The sequence below is a fragment of the Heteronotia binoei genome, chromosome 6 (genome assembly GCF_032191835.1).
Source record: "Heteronotia binoei isolate CCM8104 ecotype False Entrance Well chromosome 6, APGP_CSIRO_Hbin_v1, whole genome shotgun sequence".
Taxonomy (NCBI): Eukaryota; Metazoa; Chordata; class Lepidosauria; order Squamata; family Gekkonidae; genus Heteronotia; species Heteronotia binoei.
The window spans coordinates 132,297,393-132,310,591 of NC_083228.1; the positions used below are offsets into that span (position 1 = coordinate 132,297,393).

Consider the following 13,199-nt stretch of genomic DNA (forward strand, 5'->3'; position numbering starts at 1 on the left):
ATCATGGTTTTCAGTGGCAGACGGCATATACTGCACACAGTCGCAGTCCCTATCCTTTTGCAAAAGCATCTTTCGGGACCATTTTGTTACAATTCAGCAGTTACAGACCTTATTACCTGTGTCAAAAAACCCACCTGCATAACAGTTTTGTAGACCAGTGTCTGTGCTGATTAGTAGAAAAGAGCAAGAGTAAAATAGTACCGTAAAGGCAAACAAAGTTTGTGGCAGGGGATGAGATTCCTTGAGTCACTGCTCACTATTTCAGATATCTCAGGTACGCATTCTGTAAGCTGAGCTCTTTTGAACTCGTCAGTATGTATTCTCTTTGTAGGGAGTTTATTTTGCAGCTTTTTATTTTGATCATATCGTCGTGGTGTGTATCTGCCTCTCGAACTTCGCCTGTCTGAATCTGATCCTAGGGTAATGGTACAGATGTGTTGTGAAGAGCCAGAGAGCCAGTTTGGTGTAGTGGTTAAGTGCGTGGACTCTTATCTGGGAGAACCGGGTTTGATTCCCCACTCCTCCACTTGCAGCTGCCGGAATGGCCTTGGGTCAGCCATAGCTCTGGCAGAGGTTGTCCTTGAAAGGGCAGCTGCTGTGAGAGCCCTCTCCAGCCCCACCCACCTTACAGGGTGTCTGTTGTGGGGGAGGAAGGTAAAGGAGATTGTGAGCCGCTCTGAGACTCTTCGGAGTGGAGGGCGGGATATAAATCCAATATCTTCTTCTTCTTATAGGTTTTTGTTTGGGGGGAGGGGGGGAGTTAAAGAAGAAGACTGAAAACTGCAGATTTATACCCCGCCCTTCTCTCTGAATCAGAGACTCAGAGCGGTTTACAATCTCCTATATCTTCTCCCCCCCACAACAGACACCCTGTGAGGTGGCTGAGAGGGCTCTCACAGCAGCTGCCCATTCAAGGACAAGTCCTACGAAAGCTATGGCTGACCCAAGGCCATTCCAGCAGCTGCAAGTGGAGGAGTGGGGGAATCAAACCTGGTTCTCCCAGATAAGAGTCTGCACACTTAACCACTACACCAAATTGGCTCTTAAGGGTTTTTTGACACAGGTCTGTAACCTCTGTGCTGTAACGAAATGGTTCTGAAAGATGCTTCTGCAAAGGGACAGGGACTGTACGACTGTGGCAGTGCATGCTGTCTGCCACGGAAAAGCATGATCCTCCTATTTAAGGGTTAAGATTTTGCAAATATTTGACTGCGCTTGTACATCGTTTTTTAAAGTTTAATTTAAAAAACAGAATGCAAAAGCGCCTCCCCTGCCACAAATTTTGTTTGCCTTTAAGGTGCTCCTGGAATCCTGCTCCTTTCTACTGCTACAGATAGACAAACACCAATACTGTGAGCAAAGACCCTGCTTTGTGAGCTGCTGGCATTCAAGTTGGGAGCTCCTGCATCAGTTAGTTTGCTCCGGGGCCATTTTTCCTGAGCCGAGACAAAAATGTGCGAGCCGGAGGCTAACAAACTGAGCTAGCTCGCACAAACTCAGCTTTGAGGGAACCCTGACAAACGCTGCTACGCATCTTGAGCCGAGGAGTTCAGTTTAGAGATGACTGCAGTGTAACGGCAGATTAGCAGTAATCGTTTACCAGGCCGAGTCAGCAAAACATTGATTACATTGATTAATCTGACTAGCTGCTTTTATCAAGAAGCGCAGTGAAGTCATCCCTGTTAACAGTGCCACACTACATAGCTTTGAAAACTGAGTTGAATATGCAGAATCAGCAGCCAAAATAAGCCTATCGTAGCCTGATGTCATTCGAGATTGAAAACCAGGCAGGGTACTTGGACGGGGGACTACTAAGGAAGGAAATGATGGACCATCTCTGCTTGTTTGTCGCATTGAAAACCTCACGGTCCTGGTGTCACCCTGAGTCCAGCTGTGACTCGACGGCACACAATTGTTATTGCTGTGTGTAACTGTTGTGCTTCCTGTAGTAGATAACCTGTTAAAGTGTGTTATCTTGCTCCCTCCCAATCACGTTTCTTGCTGCCCATTTTGCTGACTTGGCCTGGTAAACAGAAAGCCAGAAGGGTTAGTTACCCTGAAGGCTGGCGGAGAAGCTTGGAGAAAAACGGTTCTTGCCTAGGATGTTGATAGATCCAAGCGGGCAGCCGTGTTGGTCTGAAGCAGTGGAACAAAGTAGGAGTCAGGTGGCATCTTTAAGACCAACAAAGTTTTATTCAGAATGTAAGCTTTCGTGTGCTCCAAGCACACTTCATCAGACGAGGAATCAGGTACAAGATACCTGATTCCTCGTCTGATGAAGTGTGCTTAGAGCACACGAAAGCTTACATTCTGAATAAAACTTTGTTGGTCTTAAAGGTTCAACTTGCCTAGAATGTTGTAAATACAGTCTTTCCTGCTTACAGTTGTGAGATAACTGCACTGCTTGGTTCTTTCCAGATGAAAAGGAGCTGGATTGGAGAAAGTTTGAATGGAAATAGCTTTTTTTGTTGTTGTTGTTGGGCACAGTCTTCTGTTTCTCGAGACATGGTGGCAGGTTCTACTTGCACCCTGGATTGGTGATGGCCAAATTGTGGCTGGGGAGCCACATGTGGCTCTTTCACACATATTGTGTGGCTCTCAAAGCTCGCACCACCCCATTGGCTGGCTTAGAGAATGCATTAAAGTTAAAGTTGCTTTCTTTCCACCTTTCTCCTGCTATATTTGCTTTCTGTCTTTCCTTCCAGCTCTCAGACATCTGACGTTCATGTCTTGCAGCTCTCTGACATTTATTCTGTGTGGCTCTTATATTAAGCAAGCTTGGCCACCCCTGCTCGGGACCTTTGAAGAACGGGGAAAGGTGTATGTGGTAGGCTGTTGTGGGGAGAGGAAGGGAAAGTGATTGTGGACCACTCTGAGACTTCTTTGGTTAGTGAAAAGGAAAAGGAAAGGTCCCCTGTGCAAGCACCAGTCGTTTCCGACTCTGGGGTGACGTTGCTTTCACAATGTTTTCACAGCAGACTTTTTACGGGGTGGTTTGCCATTGCCTTCCCCCGTCCTCTTCGCTTCCCCTCCAGCAAGCTGGGTACTCATTTTACCAGCCTTGGAAGGATGGAAGGCTGAGTCAACCTCGAGCCGACTACCTGAAAACCCAGCTTCTGCTGAGGATGGAACTCAGGTCGTGAACAGAACTTAGGACTGCAGTACTGCAGCTTTAACACTCTGTGCCACGGGGCTCTTTGGGTAGTGAAGAGTGGGGTATAAAACCAACACTTCTCCTCTTCTTCTGTGGTATCTATGGGCAACGTATTGTGGACCCCTACTATAGAGAGAAAGAACCATCTTTTTTTGCTTGCTCAGTGCATTGATATATTGAGAAGGAAGGGAAACTCCTGATTTTTTAAAAACTTATTTACATTATATTTATATCCTGCCCATTCTGTACGGACTCAAGGCGGCTAGCATAAAACAGGCAATAAACAAAGCAATATTAAAACAATAAAACAATCAGATAATAGCAATGGTGCTTCAGCTACCACTGGGGATGACATTTGGGTGATCAGGGCTTCTTTTTTTAAGCAGGAATGCAGTTCTGGCCGGCTTGACATCAGGGGGTGTGGCCTAATATGCAAAGGAGTTCCTGCTGGGCTTTTTCTACAAAATCCCTGAGTGAAACAATGGTGATATTGGGGGTGTGGCCTAATATACAAAGGAGTTCCTGCTGGGCTTTTTCTACTAAAATGCCCTGTGGGTGATAAACATTATAGGAGTGGATGTTCCAAGAATACCCGTATTGAGACGCTCTCTCCAACTTGCCTTATTGTGTCCAGCGTTAAAGGAGTTAATGAGCGATTCAAGTTAATGTGAGCAGGCGATTGTCACTTCTGATGGACACTTAGAGAAGTAAGGGACAAAATAAAGTTAGCACAGTAGAGGATGCGTTCATTGTATCTAGTAAAGCAGCCTTTTTAAAAAGTGTTCGACCGTTGTAGACAGAATATACTTTGGATAATTCGGACTGTTTTGGTTTTGCTCATCAATGGTAGCGGAGGTGTAAACCCGAACATTAGGCCAGCCCAAAGATTCCTACCACTTGGAAACTGCTTCTGCACCAAGGTGGAGTTAAACATGTGTCTCTTCCCATTTTTAGCAAGTAGCTCATATGTGCTTTACTTGGGTTACATTTTGATTACAAGAATGGGGCAAAACACCAGGCATGCTTGTAACTGTGCAGTTCGCCATACTATTTTCCATCTGTCAAAAGGCTGGGCTTTCCAGCGAGATCTGACAGAGCTCTTTGATCTCTCCCCAGCTGCAATTGAGCAGACTGAAAAAATTCAGCTTTGGTTTTTAGGGGGATTGCCCAGTCGGTCTGCATACGCGTTGTATCGACTCGGTTACGCATTTTATGTTATCTGCTTCCTGTGTGTAACTCCGCTGTACAATAAGTAATGATACAGGCATTCTTGCTGTCAAGGCACAGTGGGCTTATGGCAATTCCATAGAGTTTTCAAGGCAAGAGAAGCTCAGAAAAGGTTTGCTATTGCCTGCCTCTGCGTCATGACCATGGATTTCCTTGATGGTCTGCCAGCCAGCCCAGGGCTCGCCTCCCTTACCATCTGCACTGGTTGGCTTTGTGACTTGCTGAAGAGGCAGAAGCTTTTGCTTGCTTCAGAGCTCAATTGCAAGATGAGATGTACCCGCCTGTGTTCCCTCTAAGCTGAATTAATGTGAGCTAGCTCACAGTTTTTTAACCCCCTAGCTCACATTTTTGTCTTAGCTCCGGAAAAATGGCCCCAGAGCTTCGTTGGCTGTGTCGGGAGGGACAGTGGCTCAGTGGTAGAGCATCTGCTTGGTAAGCAGAAGATCCCAGGTTCAATCCTCAGTAGCTCCAATTAAAAAGGGCCCGGCCGGCCAGCAGATCTTAAAGAAAATGTATATAAAATGGTATACAGATGGTACCTTACTCCAGATAGGCTGGCTAAAATATATCCCACATATTCAAACAAATGTTGGAAGTGCCGAGAAGCTAAAGGATCGTTGTTTCACATATGGTGGCAATGCAAGGATGCGAGAAAATATTGGTCCCAGGTTAATATCTGGATTCAAAAAATCCTGAAGATACAGTTTATCCACGTACCAGAATTGTATCTGTTAGGTATCTGCAGACAAAACCTTCCTATAGCAAAACTGAAGCTGTTATTGTATATAGTCACTATTGCCAGAATACTTTATGCCAAGTACTGGAAGATAAATAATACTCCTAGCAGAGAAGAATTCATTAACAAGTTGTTAGATACCGCAGAAGCTGATTTAATGTCCACTAGATTAAGGGATGGTAATTTGCAAAAATGTCAGGAGGAATGGAAACCCGTTTATAATTGGGCTAAAAGCAGAGGTTTTGATTTGGAGCAATAATTTAAAACTATATTTTCTTTTACATCCTTTCCATCTCCCAGTGTGTGGGAGTGGGTAGATGTACTGAGTGTTTGTATTACTGTTTTATGTTATTTGTTTGTCTATGTGTTGAAGTATGTGTAGGTGTAGGTGTCTACCCTTGATTATTTCTGCTTTCTTGTTATGTTTACTCTCTGTTACATTTATTCTTTTTATTCTTTTTTTTCCTAAATAAAAACTCTTATACTAAAAAAAATAAAAAAATAAAATAAAAAGGGCCCAGCCAAAGAGGCGTGAAAAACCTCAGCTTGAGTCCCTGGAGAGCTGCTGCCAGTCTGAGCAGACAAGACTGACTTTGATGGACCAAGGGTCTGATTCAGTAGAAGGCAGCTTCATATGTTCATATGTTAGTAGCTCACAAAGCAGAATTTTTGCTCACAAGACTCCACAGCTTAGAAGGAACATTGGGAAGCCACTCCTGAAAAATAGTTGGGGGGGGGGATGACTTTTGGCTCTCCTAGGAACACCATTACTCAGCAACTGGTTCAGGTTGGCAGAGACATTTAAACCACTGGCACTCTGATGGTGTAGTATCAGTTCCTGGTCCGCCCTAGATGTGATGTCATGCTGTTGGAGTGATGATTTTTCAAAGCATCTCTTTCTCCAGAGCGGCAGCAGGGGGCTGGTGAAAGGTGGTAGGGTATTTCAGGCTCCTGTGTGCCAAGGGAGTAGGGTTGCCAGGTCTGTGTTGGAAAACACCTGGAGACTTTGGGGGTGAATCTGGGAGAGGGTGGGGTTTGGGGAAGGGAGGGGCCCCAGCACAGTACAATGCTATCGAGTCCACCCTTCAAAGCAGCCGTATTCTCCAGGGGAGCTGATCTCTGCCATCTGGCAATCAGTTGTAAAAGCGGGAGATCTCCAGGCAACCCTACCTGAGGGGAGGGGAGAAAGTCCTGTTCCACTGGTGGAAATCTATCCCATCAATTGAAATGACAGCTGCATCTAAGCCTCTAGTTATATTTACATTTTGGTAGCCTGGTCTATCAGTTAATGCCCTATTTGTGGTTATCTGGAGCATTGAGTAAAGTTTGGCAAAATGACGGCTGGCAAGGAGGTCACTGGGGAGGGGATCCCTGCCCCCCCCCAAAAAAAAATCCTGTCACCACCATGTGCCCGGAAATGGCCTGTTGCACTGGACACGTCATGCGGGGGATGCTCTAGGAATTTGCAGCAAACTCTATGGTTTCACGTGGGGATGCTCTTATCAATTTGAGGGGAAACTGTGGTACCATAGCGCTTCCTCAAATTGCTAGAGCATCCCCATGTGAAACAATAGAGTTTTCAGCAGATTGGCAACCTTACCCAGAAGAGAGAGGAAATGGGTTGTGTTTTGAGAATTGCCTGAATGTGCTGCTTATGTTCTGGAGTCCTTAGAAATCTGATCTGCAGGCAGACATTAGTCTACCCAGCCCAAAAGCTGGCAGCCAGCCTGGATCATGAGGTATGTTTGATGCTTGTTTCCAAGGGAGGGAAGCGGTCACAAAGGCCTTGTTTTGGGGTCAAGCAAACCACTGGGCAAGAACAAGGAATGGACAAGGCCAGACTCTGGAGGTCTTGGGTGGTGGTGGGACATGTTTAACTTGTTGGCAGTGGAGCATAAGAAGAGTGTATGAGGCTGTGACGTATTTGCAATGGGGGAGGTTAACGGGAGTGAGCAGCATCTAAAGCTGACTTCAGTGACACCAGCTTGCAGGAAATGTAACTTAATTCATTAACGCAAAAGACAAACGCCAAAATTTATGGTCCCGGCAAAGGGAATAACTGCACTGCGTCAGGAATGCGTGGCTTCTGACAAACTGTTTTCTTTCTTCACAAATACAATCATAAATCTTTGGTCCTTGCCCCGAAATGCACACGGGCTTTCGACAAGCTGTTTCTTTCCACACAAACGCAATCATAAATCTTTGGTCCTTGCCTGAAAGTAATCCGACTCGCTGAACTTGTGGAGCGTGGGCATTACCAACACTGTGTCCTAGGAGAACATAGTTTGAGTTCGGTGGCACTTTTAAGACCCAACGAGGTTTTATTCAGGGTTTAAGCCTTCTGAGCTATTTATTATATTTCCCAGCTTTCTGGGTGCAAGCTAAACTCAAAATTAAACTTTGTTGGTCTTCAAGGTGCCACTGGACTCAAACTCTGTTCTGCTGCTTCAAACCAACACAGCTCCCCCCCCCCCAATCTATTCTGTCCTAGTGCAATTACTTACAAAGAGTGCTGGGGGGGGGCGGTTCTCAAATGAACAAGCAGGCGTGGATCTGTCTTATACTGAGTCAGGTGATTGGTCTGTCGAGGTCAGTCATGCCTGCCTGGCTGGCAATGGCTCTCCGGGGGTTTAACCAGAGAGAGGACTTCCGCACCACCTCCTTTTCTGATCCTTTGAACTGGAAATGGCTGGGGAACTGAACCTGAGAACATCTGCGTGGACAGCAGACGCTCTGCCACTGAGCCAGAACCCTAGCACGTGCCAAAGAGAAAGGTAACATGAATGCCTGCCCAAAGCGCTCGGGGGTATTTTTCATACTGGGAGACGATCCCAAGCAGAGAGCATTACTAGGATTTGCAAGTGCATAAAAGCTAGCAGGGATTTTGTGTTTCTTCCTGGAAGAAATGAATGTGTGGTCAAACTCTGCGATCTATGGTCTTTTTGCATAATCATGCAAAGGAGACATGCCCGTGGGCTCCATGACAACCATTGAAACCTTCCTGGCACGCCCCAAGTGTTTTTAGCAAGTAGGTGAAGCTTAGGGTTGCCAACGTCCAGGTGGGGCTGGAGAGTCCCCGCTTTTATGACTGATCTTCAGTGGGCACAGATCAGCTTCCCTGAAGAAAACGGTGAACTCTGACAGGCTTCGGTGGTCAGTCTCAAGTGCAATCACCATAATCCCTAACGGAGCCACATAACACATCTCTTGTACATGGACAAGCTTGTCAAAATACCTGCAGATGTTTTGATAGAGCTTGTGTGAGAGAGATTGCATGAGAGAATGAGCAGAGAAAGGGCACTGAAACAGTCTTAAAGGATAAGTTCACTTTCTCTCCTTTTTGGCCTTCTATTGAATTTTCTCCCAAGTGCACAGCTCTGGAACGCTTATTTGTTAATTGTGGACTTTGGGCCATTTCTACTGAAGTTGGATACATCTACAAAAAGAAGAAGAAGATGAAGATGATATTGGATTTATATCCTGCACTCCACTCCGAAGAGTCTCAGAGCGGCTCACAATCTTCTTTACCTTCCTCCCCCACAACAGACACCCTGTGAGGTGGGTGGGGCTGGAGAGGGCTCTCACAGCAGCTGCCCTTTCAAGGACAACCTCTGCCAGAGCTATGGCTGACCCAAGGCCATGCCAACAGGTGCAAGTGGAGGAGTGGGGAATCAAACCCGGTTCTCCCAGATAAGAGTCCGCACACTTAACCACTACACCAAACTGGCTCTCCAGTTTCACATCACGAGGAATTTCACATCACAAGGACTTAAGAGACATTGCCTTCTCTTTAAGAGAAGTCCTGGAAGTTCATTGATTCACAACAACCAAGTTCATTGTCCTGGAAACCTGGCTATTGTGATTTGATACAATATAATAGAAGTGACTAGATGAGTTAATGTTATTGATGTTGATATGTTGTGTTGCTTTATATAGAGCAGGGGTGTCAAACTTATTTTATGAGGGCCAGATCTGACATAAATGAGACTTTGTTGGGCCAGGCCATGTATGTGCCTATTTAACATTAAGTAGCAGAGATATAAATATTGTAAAGAACACAGACAAACACACATATGTTTTAAAAACTCAAAACATGCTTAAAAGGTTAGCACTCGTTGGTCTTTCTTTGTATTTCTGCCATGGGATCCAGGCAACTGGGCAAAGGAAGCTCTGGCTCTTTCCTTTCTTCCCCCAAGGGACTGAGGGGCGGGGGGAGAAGCCTCGGCCAATAGAAGGAAGAGAGTCTTGGCTCAGTACCTCTGCTGTGTAATTGAGAGAGCCTGGCAAAGCAAGCTATTCCTCCCCAAGGGAGGAGCCTCAGCCAATGGAGAAAATTTTGCTCTGTAGCTCCTGTGCCATTGAGCAAGCCTTACAAAGCAAGCTGTTATGCAGAAGGAAGCAAGATATAGGAAGAAAGAAGCAGATGACAGCCAGTTGCTCGGGGGCCTGATAGTAGCCCTCTGAGGGCCTGATTCGGCCCCTGAACTACGTATTTGACACCCCTGGTATAGAGGATATACAAATTGTACATTTAGCAACAATTTTTGGTGTAACCTGTTCCCCTGGAGCAAATGGCTGCTTTGAAGGGTGGACTCTGGCATTGTACCATGCTGAGGCCCCTCCCCTCCTCAAGCCCTGCCCTCTCCCAGATCCAACCCCAAAGTCTCCAAGCATTTCCCAACACAGAACTGGCAACCCTAGTGGGGCTATTGGCTATGAAGGTTTCTGACTGGCCATCTATGATCAGTTGTGCAGACTTCTAAAAACGTTGCTTTGGCAGCAGCTGGCACCGCAGCTCAAGAGTCTTCACTGTGATGGAAGGTGAGCCGTGGCGGCCATTTTGTGGCTGACTCTGCCTCCTGTGGCAGCCATTTTGTAGCTGTGCCCCCATGCTGTGTTAGAATCCCAAAAGTGCCCACAATTTCAAAAGGTTTGGGGACCCTGGACACAAAACATGCCTCACCTATGGGGGCAGCATCCCTCAAAATGCCCCCAAAAGAATAATATCTAGTTGGCGAAGCATAGCTTACCGGAGACCTTTGTACTGATCGACTCTTCTCCCCCCCCTTTCTATTTTGTAAAAGACTGTATTCTTCCATGTGAACTAAGTAGCAGAGGGAGTGTACAAACAATTCACCAAAACTGGACAGTCATGGGATGTAACTGAACAGAGAGGGAGACGTTGGGCTGCACACCAGCATCTGACATTTATTCTACGTGAGTCTTCCTTGAAGCAAGTTTGGCCACCCCTGGCCTAAAGGGTGCAGCTCCTCCTTATTTTGGTATTTTTTGGTACTGTCTGGTATTTCCATTGTAGTTGGTGATGAGCATTAAGATTGGGAAGGGAATTTCCTTACATGCAAATATCTGCGGACGTTTGTTGTTATTTTTAAATCCCAGGAAGCAATATGCGGGGTGTTTAGAGAAGGGGCAACTGTATCATGTTACGGGAGTTTTGACTCTCCAAAGCTTACATCGTGTTTGATTCGCTGTCCTGCTCAAATTGCTTAGAAATGAAAACGGGGGGGGAAGGTGCTATATATTGTAGGTTTTAATGTCTTGTATCTGTTTTGTAAAGAGCCCTGTGGTACAGAGTGGTAAAGCTGCAGTACTGCAGTCGGAGCTCCCTGCTCACGACCTGAGTTTGATCCCGGCAGAAGCTGGGTTCAGGTAGCTGGCTCCAGGTTGACTCAGCCTTCCAGTCCTTCTGAGGTCGGTCAAATGAGTACCCAGCTTGCTGGGGGGAAAGTGTAGATGACTGGGGAAGGCAATGGCAAACCACCCTGTAAAAAGTCTGCCGTGAAAACGTTGTGAGAGCAACGTCACCCCAGAGTCGGAAACGACTGGTGCTTGCACAGGGGACTACGTTTACCTTTATCTATTCTGTAATTTTAAAACCTGAAAAATAGAATTGAAGAAGGCTAACCCCCCCCCCCCCCCTGAAATTATGTGTGTTAAAAAAAACACCTCTGTATGGTATTCTTGAGTTGCTTGGAGACTAGGATAAAAATGTAATTTTGAGTATTTAGTGTAGGAGATAAATCGGAGGGAGGAGGGGGGCATGTTCATGTCTCTTGAGTGCACAAAAGCTGGCTACAAAAATAGACTTGATCTGATACAGCAAAGACATTAAATGTCGTAAGCAAAGTCTACTTTCATAAGTTTAGCAAACTTCAGAAACTTGTTTTCACCCTCTGTGCACATGCACAGACAAGACAGCTGCAAAGCATTCAGATCCGGTGGGTGGATAGGGTGGGGAAACTTCATATAGCTAAAGGAAGGGGCTCTGCAGCCCAGCTAAGTCATGCGTGACCACATCCAGCCCACAGGAGTTTTTCATCTGACCCTCATCCTGACTAGAAGCATCAGTTGGAAGACTGACTGTTCCTGAGAACCTGCTGGACAACTCAACGGTTTAGTGGGGGGAGCAGGCCGCTGCTGTAAACAGGAAAAGCCAGAGAGACGACCCTTAGGCTGAGGGGGGGAGGAAATCCTGTTCCTGTTCTGGAGCCTACAGAATGTATAGGCACCATCCTATCCAGCTGGTAAACATGCAGTGTTACTTGTCTACAGCATACCTTCATGTCTCTGCTGTGTAGTGTATTAATGCTCGGAGCAGAACTGCAAAGATGATGATGATATTGGATTTATATCCCGCCCTATAGTCTTGGAGTGGTCACAATCTCCTTTACCTCCCCGCACCCCCACCACACACACAACAGACACCCTGTGAGGTAGGTAGGGCTGAGAGAGCTCTCTCAGAAGCTGCCCTTTCAAGGACAACTCCTACGAAAGCTATGGCTGACCCAAGGTCATTCCAGCAGGTGCAAGTGGAGGAGTGGGGGGAACCAAACCTGGTTCTCCCAGATAAGAGTCCGTGCACTTAACCACTGCGCCAAACTGGCTGTCAAATCCCCAGGTGGGTAGCAACTAGAGTAGACCACACGTTGCAAACATTTGCTAAACAAATTTCCTTTGTATTCTGTTACACGTGTGTATTTTCATTCAAACCAAAATTCTTTTCAAATCAAAATAGTCATTTTTCATATCTTATTATATTTTGATTTGAAAAGAATGTTGGTTTGAATGAAAATACACACGTGTAACAGAATACAAAGGAAATTTGTTTAGCAAATGTTTGCAACGTGTAATTACGCGGTGGTCTACTCTAGTTGCCACTAATCATTACACTGCAGTTTCCGGTTTGCCTAATCCCCAGATGGGGGCAGGGGATCCCATGGTTTGGAGGCCCCCCACTCGGCTTCAGGGTCATCAGAAAGCGCGCGGGGCGGGGGGGGGGGGGGGAAGAATGACTGCTGGGCACTCCATTGTTCCCTATGGAAACAGATTCCCACAGGATATAATGGAGACAGATTCCCACAGGGTATAATGGAGAACTGATCTGCGGTTATCTGGGGCTCCCGGGGGGGGGGGGGGGCTGTTTTTTGAGGTAGAGGCACCAAATTTGCAGCATAGCATCCAATGCCTCTCCTCAAAACACCCTTGAAGTTTCAAAAAGATTAGACCAGGGAGTCAAATTCGGTGAGCTCCAAAATAAGGTGCCCTTATCCTTCATTATTTCCAACGAAGGGAAAGGCATGTGTGGTACCTTTAAATGTGATGGCCAGAACTCTCTTTGTAGTTCAGTTATGCTTGTCACATCCTTGCTCCTGGCTCCACCCTCAAAGTCCCCAGATATTTTGTGAGTTGGACTTGGAACCTCACTCTGAAAAGAGCAATTAATAGCAAATGCAATGTCTTTTCACACCAAAATACCAAGTCCTAAAAACAGTGTTCAAGTTTTGTGCACACTGGAGGGGCACCGGGCAGCTTCTAAAATTTTCTGAACAGAATAATGGAAAACTGGTGCAAAACAATATTTTCTTCTTCCCCTGACATTGCCTCCTGGCACTGGGATTCAGGAACTAACTGACTCTGAATGTGGAGATTCCCATTAGTCACAATGGCTAGTAGCCATTGGCAGATCCACCCTCCACGTATCTGTACCCTCTTTTGAAGCTGTCTATGCCTGTGGCTGCCACTCCATCGTCTGGCAGTGAATCCCACATTTCAATCATTTTT

The 13,199-nt window shown here is 46.1% G+C and overlaps 2 protein-coding genes across 16 annotated transcripts in view; one reads left to right on the top strand and one right to left on the bottom strand.

The window, feature by feature from the left end:
- Positions 1-13,199, bottom strand: part of MCF2L2 (MCF.2 cell line derived transforming sequence-like 2) — a 356,849-nt gene that overhangs the window by 167,344 nt on the left and 176,306 nt on the right. The gene's annotated exons all lie outside the window — the stretch shown is intronic.
- The window catches only part of B3GNT5 (UDP-GlcNAc:betaGal beta-1,3-N-acetylglucosaminyltransferase 5), a 38,282-nt gene that overhangs the window by 7,036 nt on the left and 18,047 nt on the right, over positions 1-13,199 (top strand). For 3 of the 7 annotated variants that reach the window (XM_060242633.1, XM_060242634.1, XM_060242635.1), the window contains exon 3: positions 1,298-1,352. The exons of the other annotated variants lie outside the window; for them this stretch is intronic. The gene's annotated coding sequence lies outside the window, so the exon portion shown is untranslated. The remainder of the gene's footprint in view (positions 1-1,297; positions 1,353-13,199) is intronic. 7 annotated transcript variants of the gene reach the window in all.